This window comes from Cibotium barometz, chromosome 27 (genome assembly GCF_041138505.1).
Source record: "Cibotium barometz isolate CiBa-2024 chromosome 27, ASM4113850v1, whole genome shotgun sequence".
NCBI lineage: Eukaryota > Viridiplantae > Streptophyta > Polypodiopsida > Cyatheales > Cibotiaceae > Cibotium > Cibotium barometz.
The window spans coordinates 16,399,209-16,407,221 of NC_141072.1; the positions used below are offsets into that span (position 1 = coordinate 16,399,209).

The window sequence follows — 8,013 nt, forward strand, 5'->3', positions numbered from 1 at the left end:
AAAATGTTCATTTTTGTACTTTGCATGCATTCATGCACGTATTCAATCCTCTTTTAAAGCTACATATTGACTATGCTTTCACCATGAAACCCATGGATAAGTCAAAGGAAGCCATAGCAAAAGTGGAGAAACTCCTCAACTCAATCGGTTGTCATGGGGGTAATGTCTTTACTGTAACCAAATAAGATATTGGTGACTCCCACGAGATTGCTCAACAAGTCTCTATGAGTGGTGCAAAGGCCAGACACTTTCTCAAAAAGCCACCACCAAAGTGTACTAAAACACGTGTGCAACAAGCTACTGTGGGAGAGCAGGATTGGGAGTTGTGAAAATAGCTGTGTATGTGTACAATACACAAGGATCCCAATCCAGAGGTTTCTAACTGACTCGAAAGCATGTATGGTCAAGCTTTGACAAGATGGTAAAGTTGATGTTCTTGGCAAGTACTACGGAAGAGCAATGACAAAGGTTTCACACTCATCTCATTGAGTTCACAACCGCGGTAACAAATGCATGGGGTGAAACTAATATAACACATTACATGGTAGGTTTTTGAACATGTAATAGTTCATTGCCTTTGATGCAGCATATTTTGTTCGCACATGGTGCTTAGTTCATGGAGAAGTATGGATCTCCTGATGTATGGAGTACACAAGGGAAAGTCACATTACCGTGCCAGAGGGGTGTATTTCAAAAATACCCGTCATGGAGGAGGCACAACTCGTTCCAACTATTTGCAAGAGATGTTCAATTGGTTCTTTAGAAACACCTTTGGTACGAAGCTTAGAAATGAGCATGCCCAAAACTCAGAGATAGCGAAAGAATTTTGAAAAAATGTTTAGAGCGCAAGGTCCAAGAAATGGATAGAAACAAGTGGGCCTACAAACCATGCAGCCTGGCATCAAACAAGGATGCGTGTAGAGAAATTATGGATTAAGATACCATAATTCTTCTTGGTACCGTTTTGTATTTTGATTCTATTGTTGATTTAAAGGTGTTTTATTGTGAAGCATTCTATATTGTGAAGCACCGTAATTTGCGTACTTGTTTCTAATATTGCTAAAGCAATTCGTGGTTCTAAATGAGCTAGTGACTGCCACCCACAAGTTTCTTTGTTACTAAAATTGAGTTTATTTCTTTCCGTGTGCAATACACATTTACCCTCCCATGGCACGCACAAAGCAAACTGCTCGTAAGACGCCCCCCCAAACCAAAATATTGTCCAAGGTACTCAATGCCCAACATGGGCACAAGGGCGAGCAAGAACACCTACTCGCCCAAACCCTTCATTTAGCAGGTCTACAACACATGGGGTGAACCCTCAGCCAATCAATCAGCAAAACACCCCGAAGAGATAGAAGACACGGCCCAACCGTGCACAAAATGACGATGACAAGAGAAGTGATGAAGAAGATCGCCCTCAATACGACGACTCAGAAGAAACAGAGACAGACTATCAAGAGTCAGTTTACGCACCCTGGGAGCATGAGAGTATCCCCAAAAATCATCATGTGAGCACTGGGGGGAAAGACTTTACCGCATGGAAGCGGTACGCTACCGACAGATGCAGAGCACGAGACACACGCTCACAATGAAGATCCTCCTGAAGAAGTCCCTGCTGAAGCCAATCCCGAAGATAACCCTGAGTCGCCCCCACACAAGGTTCATCAGCAAAAGTCTGGTCTATATAGAAGACCCGCCAAGCCTTGCCCCCAAAATGTCTAGCTCCCTTGGCGCCCAAGGTAGACGCGCCGCTACATGCAAGGAGATCCTTTAGAGCTACATGATGGATGGGAGAATGCATGTAGTCGCACCGGAGGCCATTCAAGAGGCAGCAGAGGCATATCTTGTGGGAGTTTTTGAGGATACTAATCTCTACGCGGTGCATTGAAAAAGGGTGACAATCATGCAGAAGGATATGCAACTTGCTCATCGCCTCAAGGGTGAACACAACTGAAGCACTACAAGCAAATGGATGTATTGTTGTATTTTGCCCAATCTTTTGTTTGAACTAAACTTCATGTAATTACAATTCTCGAATGTACTTGAAACTTTGTGCTACAAGATGTAATTAAATTACTTTGGCTGGCATATTTCAATTTTAATTTTTTGAATCACAATCTTCCATTGAGTGGCTGATGCAGCTTGTATAGTGCGTAAATAGAGTCAGTGTTAACGTGTTTTTGCTGGTTGCCTCCAACTTCATTGATATTACATTGTGACTTGAATGAGATAGTATATGTGCTTAAAACAGCTTAAATTGGACATGATTTAGGTTGTTAGGGGCACAGCAAGCAAAAAAAACAGCTGCCCACAGAGGCGCACAAAAATGGCCTACATCTGTCTTTGTAGGCCAGATTTGCGTGCCTCTGTGGGTGGCAGCTGTTTTTTTTGCTGGCTATGGTAAAAAAAAGTCCTATTATGCGCTTAGCGACGCAATTGAAAAATAAATACCATGTTTCAGATGAAGAATTTAAGATTACTTTTTTTCCCAATTTACGAACAATTTGGATAAAGCTATGAAAAAATTCAACGATAAAGTCGAAATTGAGACAATATAAGGCTATTTTTATATTCCACATAAAAAATTACAAAGTGGGGCTATAGCAAGGACATTTAATTACATTCCAGAACTACTTGGAAGCTTCAATAATCCTCTTTATCATTTGTTTTTTGCGCTCCTTTGCATATGGTAGCTGCCCTAGTAGTAGTCCCTGGGTGATTTCAGCAGGGTCTGTGTTTCCTATAGCTTGGTTGACACCTATATGCATAACCACTTTACCACGAAAGCCGGTGGTAAATGTGGCTATCGCAAGGGATTTCTTTACAAGCACAATTACATTGCTGGCATGGGCCATGGTGAAAAGACACAGAACTTTGCTAAGCGCCTTCAATGCAAAAACATTGAAGTGGCCGTCGGGGGAGTAGTCCTTGTGAACGATGACAGCTCCGCCCTTTGGAAGCTTTCCAAGGTAATGGGCAAGTGCTACTTGCGGACCAAAAGCATGCCTTGTGCCACCCGTCCGTGTCGCCCACGCGTCCATGTCCAGAACATCCTATGGTTCATTAGTTTAGTAACATATTAGTAGCCAAAACATCTCTAGTTCATCTGTTTAGTAAAATACCAGAAGGAAAAATTACAATTCAACATCGATAGCTACCTCTTGCAGAGCATCTTCAAGGTCTTGTCCTTCAACGCGTTCCAAATTGATTAAAGACCCTCTCTCGCTCACAACCTTTGAGCCATCATCTGCGTTCATTGTAGGCTTGGGTAAAGGAGTCCGTCAAGCTACCAGCACCGCTTGTGTTGCTTGATAAGCTTCCTCTAGAACATCCTTGTGCTCTGAGAGCTCAAACTCTTCATTGACAAGCTTTACAGTGTCCATGACATTGTCTCCGAAGAGGCAAAAGTTTGTCATCAATGGGAGTTGATTCAATATCAAAGGGGAACTCCCCTTTGATACAAATCATACTCGGGTATTCATCCATTTGCAAGAGGCAAGCCTTCTCCAAGTCGTGGAGGAATACATACTCCTCGCCATCCACAACTACGCTAGAGAACCGGCTTATCTCCACCTCAGGTATTGGTTCATGCTCAACAAAGGACTTAGGCACTGTAGAGGTACCTGCAGGCTCATCTCTTTTATCAGGTACCCCATCCAAACCCTTGGGGTATTCTAGGAGCAATATGGCTTTCTTTGCAATTTCATCCAAAGCTTGTGCACTGGGCTCCTTAGCGTCTTTCACTATTCCTCCCACCTGCATGTGTGGGAGGTCAACTTCCTCCTCACCGGACTCTTCACTAACAAAGAATACGAATGTAGCTAGCTGGGAAAGGAAGGTGGTTCCGAGCTTGCGTTTCTTTGCCATACGGAAAGCTACATCTCCAGCGCGAAGAGTGAGTAGGTGGCCAGCTCCGTCGGCAATCTCCTCAAAGCGAGATAGATGCTATGCGAAGGGTCCCCTTTGTGTATGTAGCGAATGAGGTCACATGGCACCCTGTAACCCGCACGCTGTGAAGGTCAGGAGAAAGTGTGAAGAAGGCATAGAGATCCTCTCTGTCCATATACTCAGTGTCCTTCAAGAAATCAAGGAATCGGGAGTGAGGGTTTGCAGGAGCGGGAGTGTGTGAAGCAGATGCGATTGCATGAGGATCCATGGGTGGTGCTAAGTGGTTCTACAACACAGAAGAGCTCTCTATGGTCTGAAGCGGATGCACTTGCATGAGGATCCATGGGTGGTGCTAAGTGTTTCTATAGCACAGAGTTTAAATCCAATCTTTAAAAAAATCCGTAAGTCTCTTTAAAGAAAAGGGGTAGTTTTATCCATTTAAAATTCACAGGCAAGGGGATTTTTTAATATCACTTGAACGCACGTTGTATATTGGGCTTCTATATAGTGGACTCCTCGGGCTCATAAGCTACTTCTCCATTGCTTTAGCAGCTTGCCGTTGACTCACCGTTGACTTGTCTCGAAAACACCTTGGAATTGGGAACAATACAAGACCGAAAGCCACCAAGTGACTTTGGGTCATGAAGAACTTAGCCTCCATGGTCTAGAGATACTTGGATCAAGATTTTACTCTATGTGAAAAGTTCTTTGAGCACAAGTAATTCACTGGCTTTCAAGGGGGGCAGACCTCATAAATGCCACCCTCATTGATGTGTCATTTTGTTGCTAATCTCTCCTTAAACTTAATGTTAAGTATGCTAGTTAGTAAAGGGTAGAAATGATGTCTTTTAAACTATAGTTATTGTTAAGTGAAATATTCTATATCTGGCCGCCAACTGTAACGGTCAAAGATCAAGAAGCAAGAACCAAGAAGCGGGCAACCGACCAGTATAAAATGAGACACCAAGACTTTGAAGGGGCCACTGTGCTTGCTACTCATGTGACGAAGGCAACGGGGAGAATGCAGGGCTGGGGTAGGGTTTGGGGAGTTGGGCTTTGGGCATGTGTGTGTGTGTGGGGGTCTGGCACTTCTGTTAAGCCAGTGTAGCAGTTATCTTGTATTGAATTCTCAACCTCAGGGTCAAATTACCCTTATGTATACTGGAAATGAAATGCAAATACATGATGTTGAGTCTAGTTCAGTTGTTCTAAGTGTTTCATGTCCATTCATGTTTCTAACTGAAGTCTGTTTGTTCTAGTCAGTCTGTTTGTGTCAAGTGGCTCTGAAACAGTATAGCCATTGGCTATCACTGAACCCGGAGCTCTAGTTCAGGAGCAGTCTAACTAATTATATTAACATTGGCAATTTTGCTGGGGAAACTCTGAAAAGAGTCCAACTATGGAGGACCACGTTGACAATCAGGTGGGGCCAAGCCACTCGGCTGCACACAGAAGGTAGTCCACCAGAACCACCAAAAAAGTAAAAGGAAATAGGGGATTCCCAGGAAGCCGACATGATACTTCTGGAAAGAGAGCTTCAGGAAGAAGTGGAACTAGAGCTGCAGGACGACCAACCGTCCGAGGAAGAAAATGAAGACCAGCACCTAGACAACCTACGTGCTAGAGACCCAGGCAAGAATGTTACAAAGGAGCTCAAGTTGAAGATGCCAGAGTACAAAGGGAAGAAAGGGAGGGAGCCTTAGGTCCATGTGCAAGCATTTGAAAGCTGGGCGACACTCAAGGAACTACCCCAGAGGGATTGGAGAATCTGCTTCCCTCAGACTTTACGAAGCATAGCTCAAAAGTGGTACTTCAATTACCCACCAGAGAAGTTACCCACTTACAAACAGATGTCCAGAGATTCAAGGTGGAGAAGTCTGATGAGGAGTTGCTGAGCTAGCTCGGGAAGATCAAACAGAAAAAAGCTAGTGTCAGGCAGTTTGTGGAGGAAATAAAGGACCTGGCCCAACAACTTTCATCTCCGCCGGCCAACAAGAGTCCGAGAGCTTGGTTGTTGAATGGGACATCACTGAAAGGTGTGGCTGAATTTGAAATCACCAACCCAACCAGATCTTTTGAAGAATTGGTCAGAGAGGGCAGTGAAAATGGAGCGCAAAGGGACAAAATGCTAGAGGGAAAGCTTCAGTGATTCTAGTTCAATCGATGGTAGCAACAGCTCAGACAAGGAGTCAACAAGCAAAGCCAGGGAGCTACAACAAGAGCTCAAAAGGCTTCGGAGGATGGTCGAAGAACTGTCAGGAGGAGTGAGAGTAAAAATGCCAGCCAAAGGTGAAAAAATGGTGCATTGTAGGGATAGTTCACATCCGACTAGTGAATGCATCAAGTGCGATTACTATGAACGAAGGGGGCATGAGTGGGAAGAGTGCCCAGTTCGACTAGCCGTCCCAGCAGTCCGATTGGCGGCTCCAATGGTTCAAGAGGCCCCAGCTCAAACAGCAGGGCAACATCCCTACTATCGGCCAGCCTATGTCAACAAGCCACCACCCAGAAAGTTCAATTGCTGGCAATGCAAGAAAGAGGGTCATTTCGCAGGGGATTATCCCGAAGCAAAGACACTAACAAACAACACAACTAAGAAGATAGCCCAGTTCCTCTATGAGAAAATCATCACTAGGTATGGCTATCCCTTGCAGAGTTGGTCACTGATCAAGATACCCATTTCCTGAATGAAACGGTGGAAGCACTGATGGAGCTATTCCAAATCAGGCATAGAAAGGCAACTATCGACTAGATGCAATGGTCAAGCAGAGAGCATGAATAAAATTTTGAAAAGCATACTGACTAAAATGGCTCAGACAATGAAGGGGTCCTAGGATATGCACTTGCACTCCGCTCTCTGGGCTTACAGGATGGCCTTCAAGGTATCCACAAAACAAACTCCTTTCAGACTGGCATTTGGGCTAGAGGCCATAGTGCCATATGAGTTCATGATACCTGCGCTGAGAGTATCAGTTCAGCACCAGTTGGACCCTGAAGTAAATCTTTAGAACAGGCTAGTGGAACTAGAAAAACTAGATGAGGAGAGACAAAGGGCTCTCTAGGAACAAGAGGTCGCTCGGAGGCAGATGATGGCACAACATGATCAAGGCATCGAGAATAGGAAGTTTGAGGAGGGCAACCTGGTGCTATGGTACCTCAGGAAGCTAGGAGGGAAACGAAAGAATTTGAGCACGCGTTGGACCATATGAGCTATTCAAACTATATGAGAATGGTTCAGCCAAATTCAGAGACTTGAAGGGATTGGAATTGCTAGAGTGGATGAATGTATGTAAGCTCAAAAAATACCAACTTAGATGCCAAGATAGGAGGGTGTCAAAGGTCTCAAAGGGATCAGAAAGGGCTCCGGATCAATAGGCAGACATGTCGAATCAGCCCAAGGAGAGTGTAGAGTTAAAAGAAAAGAACGGTCAAGCCTCAAGACGCAATGACCGCCGGCAAGTCACAACGACGAGTCACAAGGCAGTGGTCAAACCAATCAAGGAAATCTACTGAGGTGGCACAAATCCAAACGGCTAACCCAAGTCATCATAACAAAGTAAAAAAAATAATGATAGAAGCATTAAAGAGTTATGCATCATGCACAATAATGACGATTCCAATTGTATTGTTGATTGGATTGGTGACACAAGGATCGATCGCAAATGCAAAGCAAAACTCTAAGGTAACAACAAGCACATTGTCGTGAGACGTGAGCGGTCTTGCTGGGAACACGCGGGATGCCTGGTTCTGAGAGTATTAGAGAGGTAAACCCTTAATGCAAGAACCTTTTTTCCTACACCACTTAATTTCCCTCTTGTGCCTAGCTTGATGGTGCTGGGCTGCAGTTCATTTTACAACAAGTGTTTTGATTTTAGAATTCACCACCACAAATCACTACCATGAGCTGACAGAAATCGGACAGCATTTCGGTACTCTAACTGATGTGAAACCATAAAAGAAGAGCGCTTATGAGAAGAAAAATGGAGTATGCAAGACATCCATAGCCCATAGAGTCACGGGCATAGAAATCTTCACATATGTTTCTCCAATTTCACTTCACACAAACATAGCCGTAATCCGCAGTCTTCACGGGGAACAAATGGAATACCTAAAGGCTATAGC

The 8,013-nt window shown here is 44.2% G+C and overlaps 1 pseudogene; it reads right to left on the reverse strand.

Moving 5' to 3' along the window:
• Positions 1 to 2,633: 2,633 nt before the first annotated feature.
• LOC147623097 (uncharacterized) lies at positions 2,634 to 3,870 on the reverse strand (annotated as a pseudogene).
• Positions 3,871 to 8,013: the final 4,143 nt, after the last annotated feature.